General features: G+C 39.0%; 1 protein-coding gene across 3 annotated transcripts in view; it reads left to right on the top strand.

Moving 5' to 3' along the window:
* Positions 1-16,502, top strand: part of LOC117080578 (membrane-spanning 4-domains subfamily A member 4A) — a 64,369-nt gene that overhangs the window by 23,844 nt on the left and 24,023 nt on the right. The window contains exon 1 of one of the 3 annotated variants that reach the window (XM_033205727.1): positions 9,626-9,833. The exons of the other annotated variants lie outside the window; for them this stretch is intronic. The gene's annotated coding sequence lies outside the window, so the exon portion shown is untranslated. Of the gene's footprint in view, positions 1-9,625; positions 9,834-16,502 lie in introns of those variants that run through there. 3 annotated transcript variants of the gene reach the window in all.

Below are 16,502 nucleotides of genomic sequence, written 5' to 3'. Positions count from 1 at the left end.
TGCTGCTACTCACCAAAATCCTGGGAGGTGAGTGCCTACGCCTCTCTTTCTTTTACTCCCCACATTCAGTCACTTTGAAACCCTGAACAAACCAATAACAAGTTCTGAAACTGAATCACAACAAAAAGCCTACCAACCAAAAAAAAGCTCAGGAGCAGATGCATTCATAGCCCAATTCTACCAGATGTATAAGGAAGAGTTGACACCATTCTACTAAAACTATTCCAAAAATTCAGGAGGGAAAGATCTTCTCTAACTCATTCTATGAGGCCAGCATCATTCTGATACCAAAATCTGGCAGACACACACACACACACACACACAAGCACAAAAGAAAACTTTAGGCCACTATCCTTGATGAACAGAGATTCAAAAACACTCAAAAAAATACTAGCAAACCAAATCCAGCAGCACATCAAAAATCTAATCCACCATAATCAAGTAGGTTTTATTTCTTGGATGCAAGGTTAGTTTAACATAAGGTGAGTCAATAAATGTAATTCACCACATAAACAGAACTAAAAACGGGATCATCTCAATAGATGCAGAGAGGGCTTTTGATAAAATTCTACAGGTCTTCATGTTAGAAAACCCTCAACAAACTAGGCATTAAAGGAATATACCTCAAAATAATAAAATAAGAAGAGCCATCTCTGACAAACCTACAGCCAACACCATATTGAATGGGCAAAAACTGGAAAGTTCTCCTGGTGGACTGAAACAAGACAAGGAAACCCACTCTCACCACTCCTTTTCATAGTGCTGGAAGTTCTAAACAAAGCAATCGGGCAAGAGAAAGAACTAAAATGCATCCAAATAGGAAAAGAAGAAGTCAAACTATCTCTGATTGTAGATGATATAATTCTACACCTGGAAAACCCCATAGTCTTTGCCCAAAACCTCTTACATCTAACAGACAACTTCAGCAAAGTTTCAGGATACAAAATTAATGTATATAAATCAGTAGCATTTCTATATACCAACAACATCCAAGCGGAGAGCTAAATCATTCACAATAGGCAAAAAAAAAAAAAAGAATAAAATATCTAGGAATATAGTTAATGAGAGAGGTGAAAGATCTCTACAATGAGGATTAGAAAACAGTGTTCAAAGTAATTAGAGATGACACAGACAAATAAAAAAGCATTCCATGCTCATGGATAGGAAGAATCAATATTCATAAAATAGCCATAGTGCTAAAAGCAATCTACAGATTCAATGTTATTCCTATCAAACTACCAATGACATTCTTCACAGAATTAGAAAAAAACTACTTTATAATTCATATGGAACCAAAAAGAGCCTGAATAGCCATGGAAATCCTAAGCAAAAAGAAGAAAGCTGGAGGCATCATGGTACCTGACTTCAAACTATACTACAAAGCTAAGTGTAGGAGGTTGGTACCTACACTTGTAACCAAAACAGCATGGTAATGGTACAAAAACAGACACATTGACCAATGGAACAGAATAAAGAGACCAGAAAGAAAGTGACATGCCTACAACCATCTGATACTTGACAAAGTCAGCAAAAACAAGCAATGTGGAAAGGACCCCTATTTAATAAATGGTGATGGGATAACTGGCTAGCCATCTACAGAAGACTGAAGCCATCATGTTGTCAGCTGGTTATTATGTAGACTTGAATTTTTGTTCTGAAATTTGGACAGGAAGGCCCAAACAGAGCTTCCCAGCTTACCAGGAGTGGAAGCACCATAGGAATACATCAATTATAACTGATGAGCTGCTGGATGCTCAATGTGGACTAACTTGGGAGCTGAAACTCCATGAGGCTCAGTCTTGGGGAGAGGTCAAACACTTGCATGGCTTTTACCTCAAAGTGTCCTACCAGGTACTTAGTGTAAAGAACAGAGAAAAATCTTCTTGTGCTTCTGGTTAGGGAAGGTAATATAACCATTTTTGAAATACTCCAGGGCATTCGGTTGTCTTTAACAAAAAAGTCTTCCCTCAAGGGAAACTATGTTTTTCAGATTCTGATTGATTTGGATAATATCAAAACCTAACCAGTCTTGGAAAAGGTCAATACGTAACTCCACCTTCCTCTATCCTTCCACATGGGGAAACTGATATTCAGTTACATCTCTCTCTAGTATTCTGCCTGACCTAAGTTCAAGTGGGGGCTAGGAAGCACTTGCGAAGTTGATAACTGAGGAGTACAAGTTGCTAAAGGCTGGGACCTAATTGTGATACTAGAGGATGTTTCCCCTCACTCTACACTACCATCAGTTGAATCAGGATCCTGTATGATAACAGGAGATTACAGCAAATTAACTGTTGAACTGTAAACCTCAGACCCTATTTAAGAAGTGGTGTCTAGGAAGACGCAACAATAATAGGGGAGACCAAAACAAGGACATTAGAGGAAATTTCAGCCTTTGACACAAATAGCTACAGCAGACAATAAATGCAGCCTAACTTCTAGTGAGATAAACATAATACCTTACATAAAAGGCCTATTTACAGCTATCAACAAAAAATTACAATGTAATTACAAGCAACAGAACAAGACTCAAATGCGGCAGAGGTTTTGGAATTATCCGATCAGAAATTTAAAAGAACGATGATTAATAGTATGAGGACTCTAACAGGAAAAGTGTACAACATGCAAGAATAAATGAATTTGATAAGCAGAGAGAAGGAATTTCTAGGAAAGAATGAAAAGGTAATGCTAGAAATATAAAATACAGTAATAAAAATTTTAAAAATGTCTTTGATAATTTCATCAGTATACTAGGCGTGTCAGAGGAAAGAGTCAGTAGGCTTGAACATACGTCAATAAAAACTCCCCAAACTGAAGAGCAAAGGGAAAAAAATGGAAAAAAAAAAAAAAGAACAGAATATCCCCAAAGTTCAGGACAACTACAAAAGGCATAACGTTACACATAATGGAAATACCAGAAAAAGAGACAAGAGAGAAAGGAAAAGAAGAAATATTTGAAGTTTAAATAATGACTGATATTTTTCCAAAATTAGTAACAAGCCAAATCACAGATCCAGGAAGTTCAGAGAATACCGTGCATAGTAAATAATAAAACATCCATACATGGGTATATCAAATTCAAAAGCAGAAAATCAAAGACAAAGACAAAATGTTGCCAGAAGCAATAAAGGGGAAAAGGAAACTTAGCTAGAGAGGAACAAGGATAAGTATTACATTAGGCTTCTTTGCAGAAACTATGCAAGCAAGAAGGGGGTGAAATGAAATATTTACAATTTTTGAGGATAAAGGCTCAGGCACCATTCACTCTTCCTTGTTGCAGTAGACACTGGTTGAGATGTCAGGTCTTTCAGCCCCGGAGTTCTGCCTATGTGTGCTGCTATGTTGTAGCCAGGTCAACTCAAAGAGATTCAGGGGCCGGGAGCGGTGGCTCACGCCTGTAATCCCAACACTTTGGGAGGCCAAGGCAGGCGGATCATGAAGTCAAGAGATCGAGACCACCCTGGCCAACATGGTGAAACTCTGTCTCTACTAAAAATACAAAAATTAGCTGGGCGTGGTGGCGTGCGCCTGTAGTCCTAGCTATTCGGGAGGCTGAGGCAGGAGAATTGCTTGAACCTGGGAGGCCGAGGTTGCAGTGAGCCAAGATCGCACCACTGCCCTCCAGCCTGGTGACAGAGTGAGACTCCATCCCCCCTCCAGAAAAAAAATCCATAACTGATCAAAGGTGCTCCAGGTCATTTAAGGGATAGGATTCAAACCCAGCTCTGTCTGATTCTAGAATCTTCACTCATGAGACAAATGCATATTTGCTTGTATGTGAGATAGTTACATACTAGACACACACTTTAAAAATGATAGATTAGGTGGTAGATGGATGGATGGATAGATAGAAGATAGATAGATACATAGATAGATAGACAGACAGACAGATAGATACAAGATATAGAGAGTTACAGGTTTATGAACTAGATAGCCAAGGAATGGAATATCAAGTATATGCGATTTTTGCTTGGCCAGCATATTTTCAAAGATTTTCTGTAAACATACCCAGGCATTTTTCTTTGAGAAACACCCCTACACTATTGAAAGTGGGATATTAGAATACCTATACTTGTCCCTCCTCTTTCTCATACTAGAGTCATGTAGTTTTTTTGGTTCAGTTGTTATTTTATATTTTACATTAAAATTACTTATTTTCTGAGCTTAATTACTATCACTTATTTATTCACTTAGACTTAAATCCTTATTGCTTTATTTGCTCAAAACTATTTCAAGTCTTTGAAATTTTTCATTAGATCTTTATTTTATTTTGCTGGATTATATCCTTTAATCATTTAATCAATCGAAGTTCTGAGGTAGCCTTCTGTGCCTTGTTATTTCTTAGACAATCCTTATTTTTTCTCACTTTCAAGCATAAATTTTTTGTTGGGATATCTCAGAGTTTTTAATATGTTAATGTGCATAGGGGTCTACCAGAAGGCTACGTTTCTAGTGCCTCCTAAACTTAATGGTCCATGAGATCTACTCACTCTGTTTTTGCTCCTCAAAGCATCTAAGAGAACTGGGGTTCAACTGAAACACCTTGGGAAATACCAACATAACCCACTTTGAAAACAGGAGATAATAGTAGAGGTGACTTCTGGCATTTGGTTGGGCTTGGCCAGTGGTAGGAACTGGAGAGTAGGAGGAGAGCGAGGCCAGAGGATTTATATAGGCATGGGTGATTCACCTTCCTATGATTGAAAATAAGAAGTACATATCCTACGCCCACTTTTAATGGGGTTGCTTACTTTATTCTTAATTTATTTAAATTTCTCACAGATTCTGGATATCATACTTTTGTCGGATGAATAGCTGGTATATATTTTCTCCCATTCTAGGTTGTCTGTTTACTCTGTTGATAGTTTCTTTTTGCTGTAAAATAGCCCTTTTGTTTAAGGAGGTCCTATTGGTAAAGTTTTGTTTTTGTTGCAATTGCTCAAAAGAAGACACACATGCAGCCACCAAGCATATGAAAAAATGCTCAACACCACCAATCATTAGAGAAACGCAAGTCCACAATGAGATACCATCTCACACCAGTCAGAGTGATTCTTACTAAAAAGTCAAAAAATAACATGCTGGTCAGGTTTGCAGAGAAAATGGACCACTTATACGCTGCTGATGGGAATGTAAATTAGTTCAGAGACGGTGAAAAGTGGTTTCAAAATTTTTCAAAAAACTTAAAACAGAACTACCATTAGACTCAGCAATCCCATTACTAGCTATAAACCCTCCAAAATATAAATTGTTCTACCATAGAGATGCGTGTATGCATATGCTCATTGCAGAACTATTCACAATAGTAAATACATGGATCAACCTAAATGCTCATCAACAGTGGGCTGGATAAAGAAAATGTGGTACATATACATCATGAAATGCCACATAACCATAAAAAAGAATGAGATCATATCCTTTGCAGCAACATGGATGAAGCTGGAAGCCATTATCCTAAGTGAACTAACACAGAAACGGAAAATAATATACCACTTGTTCTCACTTATAAGTGGGAGCTATACAATGGTTACACATGGACACAAAGGAAAAAGCGATAGACACTGGGGCCTACTTGAGGGTGAAGGATGCAAAAAGTGTGAAGATAAAATACTACCTATTGTATATTATGCTTATTACCTGGGTGATAAAAAATGTGTCCATCAAACCTTCAGGACATGCAATTTACTCATATAACAAACCTGCACATGTACTTGCTGAACTGAAAATAAAAGTTGGAAAGAAAGATGAAACAATAAGTAAACTCAGAGAAGTGAGTCCAGAATTTGTGATGCTTTTATTAAAGAGCATTTTCTGATTCTGGGAGATGTAGTGTGGTATCTAATTGTGGTTTTCATTTTCATTTTCTTGATTACTATTAAGGTTAAACAAAAGATGTTTTTAAATATCTTTCGGGCATTTGGATATTCTCTTTTGTGAAGTGTCTGGACAAGTCTCTTGAACAATTTTCTGTGGAGCTGTCTCTTTTACTTAATGCATACAAGGGTTCTTTATATATTCCAGATATATGTCCTTTCTTAAATATATGTATTAAAAATACCATCTAATCCTCTGTGGGATGTGAATTTTTGCTTTATATGTTTAGGAGGTCTGATATTAGATATGTACACACTTAAAATGATTACATCTTCCTGAAAATTGAACTATTTTTATAAGTAAGAAATAATCCTTTTGTTCATCACTAACATTTTTTGCTCTAAGGTCAGATTTGATAAGTTTTCTGGTTTAGGGTTTGCTTGATGTATTGTTTCTCATCCTTTTATTTTATACTTTTTGTATGCATTAAAATATACCACTTTTAAATAGTATTTCACTTTTGAGTTTTTAAGATTTTGTCTGAAATATTTATACTTTATTACATATATTTATTCACATAGTTAGGATTAAATCTACCATTACACTATTGGCTTTCCTGGAGGAAATGGAAGTTCTAATTCTTATTTAAATTTAATAAATCAAAAGCACATGCTTTAATTTTAAGATTAAAAGAAAACACATAGTAAAAGACTTTATAATTGTTAAATTAACTGGAGGGAGAAATAATGCAATATAGGGGAGATAAAGGTATGAAGCCAGGTTATAAATACAGATTGACTATGATCTAGGTGGGAGCAAGTCCTCAGCTTCTCTAGACTAAGGTGACCTCTGTGTCTTCATCATCAGAATCCCAGCTCTATAGTGTGAACTCAAGACTTTCATTTAATGATCAATTCCATAATCTTCTCTGCTTTTTTCTTTTCCTTTATACCCTGTTAATTGAGAGTTAGATGTGATTCTTGTCTCTTTCCTGTTTTTTTTTTGTTTTTGTTTTTGTTGTTGTTGTTGTTTTTGACACAGAGTCTCACTCTGTTGCCCAGGCTGGAGTGCAGTGGCGCGATCTCGGCTCACTGCAAGCTCTACCTCCTGGGTTCACGCCATTCTCCTGCCTCAGCCTCCCGAACAGGTGCCCACCACCACACCCAGCTAATTTTTTTGTATTTTTAGTAGAGGTGGGGTTTTACCCTGTTAGCCATCTTTCCTGTTTTTTACTCAGAGCTGGCACTCACATTCTGTATACTTATCTACAGCAGAACCATAATTTTGCTCATAAAACAGTTCTCATATTTTGTTTTTGGAATAAACACCTTGTTATGTGATGCCTGGGTGAGGGAAAGAGGATCAATTGGCCCAGTTTTCCATCATAATTTAAAAAAGCAATTACCCTGACAACTGCTCAGGGCTCCAACCTCCTCCCCTGCTGCTTATAGTTTTGTCACTGAACTTGAGCTCTTTCTGATTTGCTCTTATTTGCATAGTAGTTAGTTTTGTTAAATGCTTACTTTGAGGTAGGGTGATTTTATTATAAATAAATATATATATATTTCTCTGTCGAATTTCATGTTATTGTTCTCTTGAAATTGTTATCTACTAATAATAACCTGATAATGTCTCATTTCACACCATATGGAGTGGGAGGGGAGACTGATGCCTGTCCTTAGTCTAGAATTTCAACCTCTCTTAGGAAGTCATGAAACTCTGTACCCTTGTCTTCTGCAATGCCACACTTTCCAATCTTGCCTGCTGTCTTCCTTACCCTCTTTTTCATAATCCTCTAGGAACTCTTATTTCTGATATACTATTTCTATCCTCTAGAAAAAGGGTTTGACATTTTCTTCCTCCACCCACAAGCCTGGGTGACCTCATCCCTCTGGATGAAGAGTGGTTGGGTTTACCTCCACAGCCATGGTCTCATTCCTAGCTCCTGCCAGTTATCCAATTCTTGTCAACTTTGTTTGAAGGTGCCTACACAACTCTGATTAAATACATTCAAAATTTTACTCTTTGTTCCTGTAGTTCTGTCCTGGTTCATGTCTATTGCCTTACTGAATGGCTCTGTCTCTCATTCAGTTTCCTAACCTGGAATCTGAGTGTCATCCTTTTTTTTTTTCTCCTGATTTACATATTCATTATACCAACAAGTACTGTCATTTCTCATTCCTAAACAGCTTTCAAATCCATTCATTCTCTCCAACTTCACTAGCATCACAGGTAGTTCAGGTAACCATCATCCCTTCCCTAGAGAACTGCCTCTACCTTGAGCCTAACTCTCTAATTTTATTATTATTTATCCCTGTTGTTTGAAACCAGGACAATATTTCTGAAATATAATCTATTTTAATTTTGAGAACTATAATTTCAGATTATAGACCACATAGTTTTTGGAATTAGGCAAAACTGGATTTCGATCTCACCTATACCAGCTATAGGAGTATCTCTGAGTTTCAGTTTCTTCTGAAAAATGGAAATAATAATGTTACCTTCCTTCATTCGCCTTCCATTTGTGCGTCTTTTGCTCATTCATCTTGTCTCCAATTAGATGTTCCCTTATCTAGGAAGTCTCCTCTGCCTACCCAATGTTGGCTTCATTGATCCTTCTATGAGCTCTCTTAGGATACCCAACTTTACCTTGCAGATCACTGATCATAATGGCTTGTAATGATTTATTTGCTCATCTGTGTTGTCACTTTACCTTGCAGATAACTGATTGTAATGGATTGTAGTGATTTATTTACTGGTCTGTTTTTCCAAGTAGTCTACAAACTCTTTGAGTGAAAATTATTTTTTACCATTTTATCAGAAGCACATGGCACACTGCTTGGCTTATAATAGTTTTTCTTTATCTTTTTTTTTTTTTTTTTGAGACGGAGTCCTGCTCTGTCACCCAGGCTGGGGTGCAGTGGCTGGATCTCAGCTCACTGCAAGCTCTGCCTCCCGGGTTTACGCCATTCTCCTGCCTCAGCCTCCCGAGTAGCTGGGACTACAGGCGCCCGTCACCTTGCCCGGCTAGTTCTTTGTATTTTTTTAGTAGAGACAGGGTTTCACCATGTTAGCCAGGATGATCTCGATCTCCTGACCTCGTGATCTGCCCGTCTCGGCCTCCCTATAATAGTTTTTCTAAGGAAAATGCTGAATGAATGAAAACTGCACGCCACTTTGCTTTCCTCCTCCATGTAAAGTAAACATTATTTTATTTTATAAATGAATCGTAGGTTCAGGAGATTAACAAGATCATGCAAGAAATGATTGTCATTGGTTTTATCTTAGTCAAAGGCCAGCTGGTTCTATGATACCAGCTGCTTCCTTCACTTAGAAACGTGTTGTTTTATTGCCATACAACCAACTTGTTGCCATTGTATGGCCACTCATGATGAATCTCTAAAGGTGGAAATTCATGTAAATAAAACATTTAAGCTGTGTATGTTAAGGTTGGTGCAAAAGTAATTGTGATTTTGGCCATAAAATAATGGCAAAAACCGCAATTACTTTTGCACCAACCTAATAAAATAGTAATAGTAGCTCAACCTAATAAAATAGTAATAGAAGACTATGGAAATGTGTGAAGCTGTGAAAGGGGGTATTTATAAAATACCATTTACTTGGCTTGTGTATATAATGACCTCTGAAGAGGGTCTTGCATACAGTAAATCCTCTACCACTGATACCCACAGTAATTAGTAGTATTATTTTCATAGGAAAGACTGTATCAGGCAGCCACTGCTTTTTCAGCAAAATTCAAAATAGGCATCCGTACCCATATTGGGAACACAAAATCAGTTAATGCTTCCGATATAAAAGAGGAACTAGTTGTGTGTCTCAGAAATTCTCAGCACAGCCTTTAAGGTTCCAAACATCTGCTAGAAGAGGAATGCAGATTTAAACTGAGTGAGGTGTGGAGTGGTGGAAGCTGACTGGGTCTGGACCAAAGAACTTCGAGGAACTTGCCCTGAGCCCTGCACGCATCAGACCTACAGCAGACATTGCAGGCCTGAAGAAAGGTAGGTCCAGGGACTTGCCTTCCTAGGCTTTCGGGCTGATGGTTTGGTTCACTTCCTGGGTTTAGGATTTCTGGGAGTGGAATGAGAAAAAAAATGAGGCCAGTTCCATGACACAAGCTGGTAGTCAGGGTTGGGGTGGGTTGAGTGCACCTTTAAATGTGCATTTGGTGAGGGTTGTGGTTGGATGAGAACAGTCTTTGCTACAGTTGATGGGAGTTAGAAAAGCCTCCTCAAGGCTGACGTTGGAGGCTGCATAAGGTTGTTTAGTTACTTTTGTCCCCTAAGTCCTCAGAATACCAAAACACTGAAAGCAATATTTTACACTTTTGACTAGTTACCTCATCTATTGTTAATGCCCTTCCTCCATGGTCTTTATTCTCTGTGTCTGACTGGTTATTTTTATAATTCAGGATTTAAGAACAGATGTATTGCATGCAGAATTTCGTGTACATGGAGTAGGGCACAGGCAGGGTCCCCAGCCTTGTACATTTAGATGGGCTATAACCTGACCTAGTTCTCCACTGGTCTTTGGCACTCTTCATGGGGCACCCAGGCAATAAACTGAGGCCGCTCATGATAAAATCTACTAATGAAAAATGTCTTGTAGACTTTTAGCATTCTTAGGATAAGAAAGAAGCTTGTAAGTAGTCGTGGCCATTGTAATCTTTCCCCAGATGAAGTAAATGAAACCCAGAAAAGGGAAATAATGTACCCAGAATCACACAAGTTAATAAAAGGGCTGGGAGCAAACAAACAAACAAACAAAAAAGAATTCTTGGTTCCTAGTCCAGGCCTTTTCGCTTCCCGTGCCACAATTTCTGCATCCCCATCATCCTCCTAAAAACTATCCAGATTCAGGCCTCATTTTGGGTTTCTAGTCTATTTGATAATTTTGCCAAGAAAAAGGGGAGTGTACCACTCTCCTCATGCTCTTCCTTGTGATTGTGATTGTGACCCATGAAGGGGATGGTGACATAAAAATGAGGAAACAAGAGACTGGTGGTGCTGCTGATCCACAAAGAGACTGGGGCCAATCAAAGAGGGAAGGGTGGTCTAGATTCCCTCACCTCTTTTTTTTGTTGTTGTTGTTGAGACGGAGTCTCGCTCTGTCGCCCAGGCTGGAGTGCAGTGGCGCATCTCGGCTCACTGCAAGCTCCACCTCCCGGGTTCACACCATTCTCATGCCTCAGCCTCCCAAGTAGCTGGGACTACAGGTGCCCGCCACCGCGCCTGGCTAATTTTTTGTATTTTTAGTAGACACAGGGTTTCACCAAGTTAGCCAGGATGGTCTCCATCTCCTGACCTTGTGATCTGCCTGCCTCGGCCTCCCAAAGTGCTGGGATTACAGGCGTGAGCCACTACACCTGGCCTCCCTCACCTCTTTATCCGGGGAGCAGGGAAGACATTGTAGTTGTCAAGAGCCTGATGCATATAGGTGATGGGACAAAACCAAGGTTTCGATTCTTCTCCAACCCGGAAGAAATGTCCCTCATATGTATCCAATATTCTCAGCAGTTTAAAAAAAATTGAATAGAGAGAAGTTAAGCCCTGGATGGTAAACAAATGTTTTTGTCCTTGGGGACTTTATGGGCTGTAGATAATTAACACAAGGATTTCTGTGGTGGAAAAAGAGGAGGCAGTTATATGAATTTATGGCCAGAGTTTCTTAGAATGACAAAGCACCAGCCTTGAAGGACCAGAACCTGACCTATGTTACCAAAGAATTATGGGAAAGCATAAGAGTCAGTTATAAGCTTTGCTTTGATATAATGGCTCTGCCCTCGAGGAAGCTTACAGTCTTGACAGAGAGGCACTAAACACAGAGAGAGAACCACCAGTGTGTTTGATAAGACAGACCCAACATGTCCTAAATTCTCAGTCTGAAGGTGTGTGTGCCTGAGAGATTGAGGCAGAGGTTCTTTTACATTAAAGAAGAATAAAGTACACATTTAGATGGACTAAGAAGAATCATCTTTAGTCACTTTCCAAATAACTTTGACTTTTGCAATGTAGGAGGACCATAACACAGCTTTCTTAAACCCTTAGTTACCATCATAGGTTGAGTAATCCACGTGTGGGCAATGGTGGGGAAGTGGGGGGAATAGAGTCTGAGAGAAGATAGAGACTATACAATGCTGTTCGTGTGTGAGAAGATTAGATGATGTGGTGGGTTTGTTTTTGTTCTTACAAGGTGGTCACAGGAGGGGTGGAACATTCCTGCAAATGGGTTCAATATATGCAAACGTCTCAATATAAGAATGAAATCACTTCTTTGAACAACTTAAATAAGTCAAATATACTTGGGGCTTTAAAACTTAAAAGGAGAGAGATTTGAGGTAAGACTACAACAACAGATTTGTGCTGAAGTAGCAGAGGTTTTGTTATCAACATTAAAAATTTTAACTCTATGCTAAGGGTGGTGAAATGTAAAAGAAGGCTTTTAAAGGGGAGGGTGACTCACTTGATTTTATATTTGATCATTCTGGCTACAACATCAGGGGGGGATTGAATATCCAAAGCCACAAATGGACACAGGGAACATTCAGAGGCTATAACGAATACTTCTGATGAAAATAGGATAATGGCTTGCCTTGAGAAGATAAGAGAAATACACAGAGTTGAAAAATGGTTGTGTAGGATTAAAATGAGATTGACTGAACATAGAGGGTAGGCAACAGAAGGAACGAATGACAAACTACCAGATATTTTTGAGACAGGGTCTCACTGTGTTGCCCAGGCTGGAGTACACTGGCGCCATTGTGGCTTACTCCAGCCTCGACCTCAGCCTCCTGAGTAGCCGGGATTACAGGTGCCCACCACCACACCCGGCTAATTTTTGTGTTTTGTGTAGAGATGGGGTTTCACCATGTTCCCCAGTCTGTTCTCGAACTCCTGGGCTCCAACAATCCTCCCACCTTCGTCTCCCATAGTGCTGGGATTACAGGAGTGAGTCACAATGCCCGACTTTAAACTTCCAGATTTTTAACATGGATAGTGTAGTTAATTGCTGGGCCTTCCACCAAGAAAGGACACTTGCACTCCCATAGCATTAGGGTTCCTGTTCCCTTTAGCTCTTGCCACTCTCGATTAGGGACTACTTGCAGGGCTCTGAAATAATCTCCACATACTGTTCCTTGCGCCACCTTACTTTTTTGAAAGAGAAATTTTGAGGAAGACTGGATGTCTTCTATTTAGGTCTTCTAAGGTTTGAAATAAAAGTTACCTCTTCTCCCTTCTGGAACAAGTAGGTAAATTGTCAGTTTCTGGGTTTTATTAGAATGACTTTAAATTAAGCCCAGAGAAGAACAATTGCCTTAAGTGTAACAGAATCTAAGGATGTGGATTAAACGTAAGACCAAAAATAAGACCTATTTTATTTTAGCCATATGCTCCAAATCTAAATTTTGTGTTCTGTCCAGGGAGTGCTAAAAGGGTGTACATAGGTCTGAATATACCTACTCCATAGCATATATACGTAACCCATCTCCCAAATTCCATTACCATTGGAACAGAGACTGCAAGAGGAAGAGGAGGGCCTCTTGGCCCACCTCTATGTAGTCTTGTACCTAACTTATTCCAAATTGGGTGGTTTCCTCCTTTTAGCTATTATAGATAATGCTGCTAAGAAAATTAACTGTACAAGTTTTTGTGCAAACAAAAGAGATCTTCTATTCACCAGACTATTGTAGTGGATCCCCTTAAGCAAAGGAGTTCTGGAATTACAGCACCTGGATTTAAATTTTGGCCCTGCCACTGTTTACTCAAGTTACTTAATCTTGTGTTTCTATAATTCTGCCCTATGAATAATAGAGTATATCTCTCAGAGGAATTTAATGATGAAATAACACATACAAAACATTTAGACCAGTGCATGTCACTTAATAAATGCTAAGTACATATTAACTGTTATTATTGATATTCCTACGATCACTTACTCATTTCTGGCTTGAAGTATAAAACATAAACTTCCTTTAACACTTCCTGCCACTCAAAGGCATGCTAGACAGGGACTTTATTCCTGTCATGACCCTGCTCCAACCTGCTCCTGTCTTGGGGCAAGTGGAAAAGCAGATAAGAGGGGTCTATATAATTGGAGAGAGTATGTTATTCATGGTACTGTGTTGTCAGATGTTGACACTTCCTCTCTTTTGCAGTTTGTCTCAAAGACTGGTCAGAAGAGTCAGGATTGTCCTCTTTTTTTTTGCTCTCATGGAACAAATTAGATACAAGACTATGCAGAGGTGGACCAAGAGGCTCTCCTCTTCCTCTTGCAGTCTCTGTTCGAATGATAATGGAGTTTATGAGGCGGGTTACATTTACATGCTATGGAGTAAGTACATTCAGACCTATATGAACACTTTAGCATCCTCTGAGCAGAACACAAAATTTAGATATGGAGCACAGGGGTAAAAAAATAGCAGGCCTTATTTTTGGTCTTAAATCTAATTTGTACTCTCAAATTTTGTTAAACATTGGAGAATTGTCCCCCTCTGGGCTTAATTTAAAGTCATTCTAATAAAGCCCACAAAATAACAATTTACCAACTGTCCCAGAAGGGAGAAGAGGTAATATTTATTTCAAATGTTAGAAGACCTAAATAGAAGATACTCAGCCTTCCTTAAAATTTCTCTTTCAAAAAAGTAAGGTGGCACAGGAAAAGTATGTGGAAATTATTTCAGAACCCTACAAGCAGCCCCTAATCAAGAGTGGCAAGAACTAAACGTAACAGGAACCCTAAGAGGGCTATGGGACTGCAAGTGTCCTTTCTTGGTGGAAGGCTCAGCAATTAACTACATTGTCTGTGTTAAAAATCTGGAAGTTTAAGTTTGGGCACGGTGGCTCACTCCTGTAATCCAAGCACTATAGGAGGCTGAGACAGGAAGATCACTTGAGCCCTGGAGTTTGAGACCAGCCTGGGTAACATGGAGAAACCCCATTTCTACAAAAAATACAAAAATTAGCTGGGTGTGGTGGCACATGCCTGTAATCCCAGCTATTTGGGTGGCTGAATTCGAGGCTGCAGTGAGCTGTGATAGTGCCAGTGTACTCCAGCCTGGGCAACAGAGTGAGACCCTGTCTCAAAAAAGTCTGGTAGTTTGTTATTAATGATTTCTATTACCTACCCTCTATGCTCAGTCAATCATGAAATGATGACCTTCTTTGCCTCTTTTGACAGTTTTTGACTTGAAGTTTATTTTACGTGACCTAAGTATGGATAATTATTCTCTTTAGGCTACTATTTGCATGGAATAGTCCATCCCTTAACTTTCAGCCTATGTTTCTTCTTAAGGCTAAAGTGAGTCTCTTACAGCATTTAGTTAGATGTTGTTTTTTAAAAATTTTCCAGCCACTCAATGGCTTTTGTTCAAAGAATTTAATTCATTTGTATTTAAGGTTAGCGTTAATAGATAAGGATTTCCTCATGCCGTTTTATTATTTGGGGGAGGTTGTTTTTGTAGACCTTTGTTTCTTTCTTGCTCTCTTGTCTACCTTTGTGATTTGGTAATTTTATGAAGTGCTAAGTTTTGAGTTCTTTAACATTTGTGTATCTGCTGTAGTTCTTTGCCTTGTAGTCATCATTAGGCTTACATAAAACATCTCATAGTTATATAAATTGACTATTTTATGGTGACAGTAACAATGTTTATTGAAACAAGAACTCTAGACTTGTACTGTCCTCCCACGAAACTAAATTTTTGGTATCTTTGTTTTCTACTGCTGTAAAAGACCACTGAAGACTGGGTAATTTACTATAAAATTGTATTTCACTTATAGCTCTAGAGGCTGGGAAGTCTAAGGGCAGGCATGGTGTAAACCTCTGGTGAGGGTAATCCCATGAAGGAAGGTGGAAGTGAGCGTACAAAGCAGAGAGAAAGATGGGGCCAAATTTATTCTTTTATCAGGAGTCCACTCCTGTGATAACTAACCCTCTCCAATGATAATAACATTCATCCATTCATGCAGGTAGGGGTGTCCTGATGTAATTACCTCTTGAATTAACTCTGGAAGGTTCCACCTCTTAATACTGTTACAATGGCAGTTAAGTTGTCACATGAGTTTTAGAGGGGACATTGAAACCATAGCATTTCATCCACAGCCCTCCAAAACTCATGTTCTTCTCACATACAAGATGCAATAATTCTGTCTCAATAGGCTCAAAGTTTTTACCCATTCCAGCATCGACTCTAAAGTCCTAAGTCCAGAGTCACATCAGAAGCAGATATGGATGAGACTCAAGGTATGATTTATCGGGAGGCAAATGTTTCCAGCTGTCAGCCTGTGAAATCAAAACAAGTGATTTGTCTTCAAAATATAATGGTGGGACAGGTACAGAATAGACTCTCTCAGTTCAAAAGAAAGAACTAGGCAAGAAAAAGGCATAACTGGTTTCAAGTGAGTCCAAAACCCAACAGAGAAAACAGCATTAAGCTTTAAATCTGGAGAATAATTTCCTTTGACTCCATGTCCTGAATCCTGGGAATGCTGACTGGGGCCCTCAGACAGCCCTGCTTGCATATCTTTGCTGGGCTCAGTCCATGCTTCAGCTCTGTTAGGCTGGAGTTGCATGCTAGTGGTCTTATAGTTCTGAGATCTCAAAGGTAGCCTCACTCCCATGGCTCCACCAGGCATATTCCTAACTGTGACTCTCTGTGTTGGCTCTGACCCCAT

The sequence above is a fragment of the Trachypithecus francoisi genome, unplaced genomic scaffold (assembly GCF_009764315.1).
Source record: "Trachypithecus francoisi isolate TF-2019V2 unplaced genomic scaffold, Tfra_2.0 Lachesis_group8, whole genome shotgun sequence".
Lineage (NCBI taxonomy): Eukaryota > Metazoa > Chordata > Mammalia > Primates > Cercopithecidae > Trachypithecus > Trachypithecus francoisi.
The sequence above is the reverse complement of the archived record's forward strand: the minus strand, read 5'-3'. Positions and strand labels throughout refer to the sequence as shown.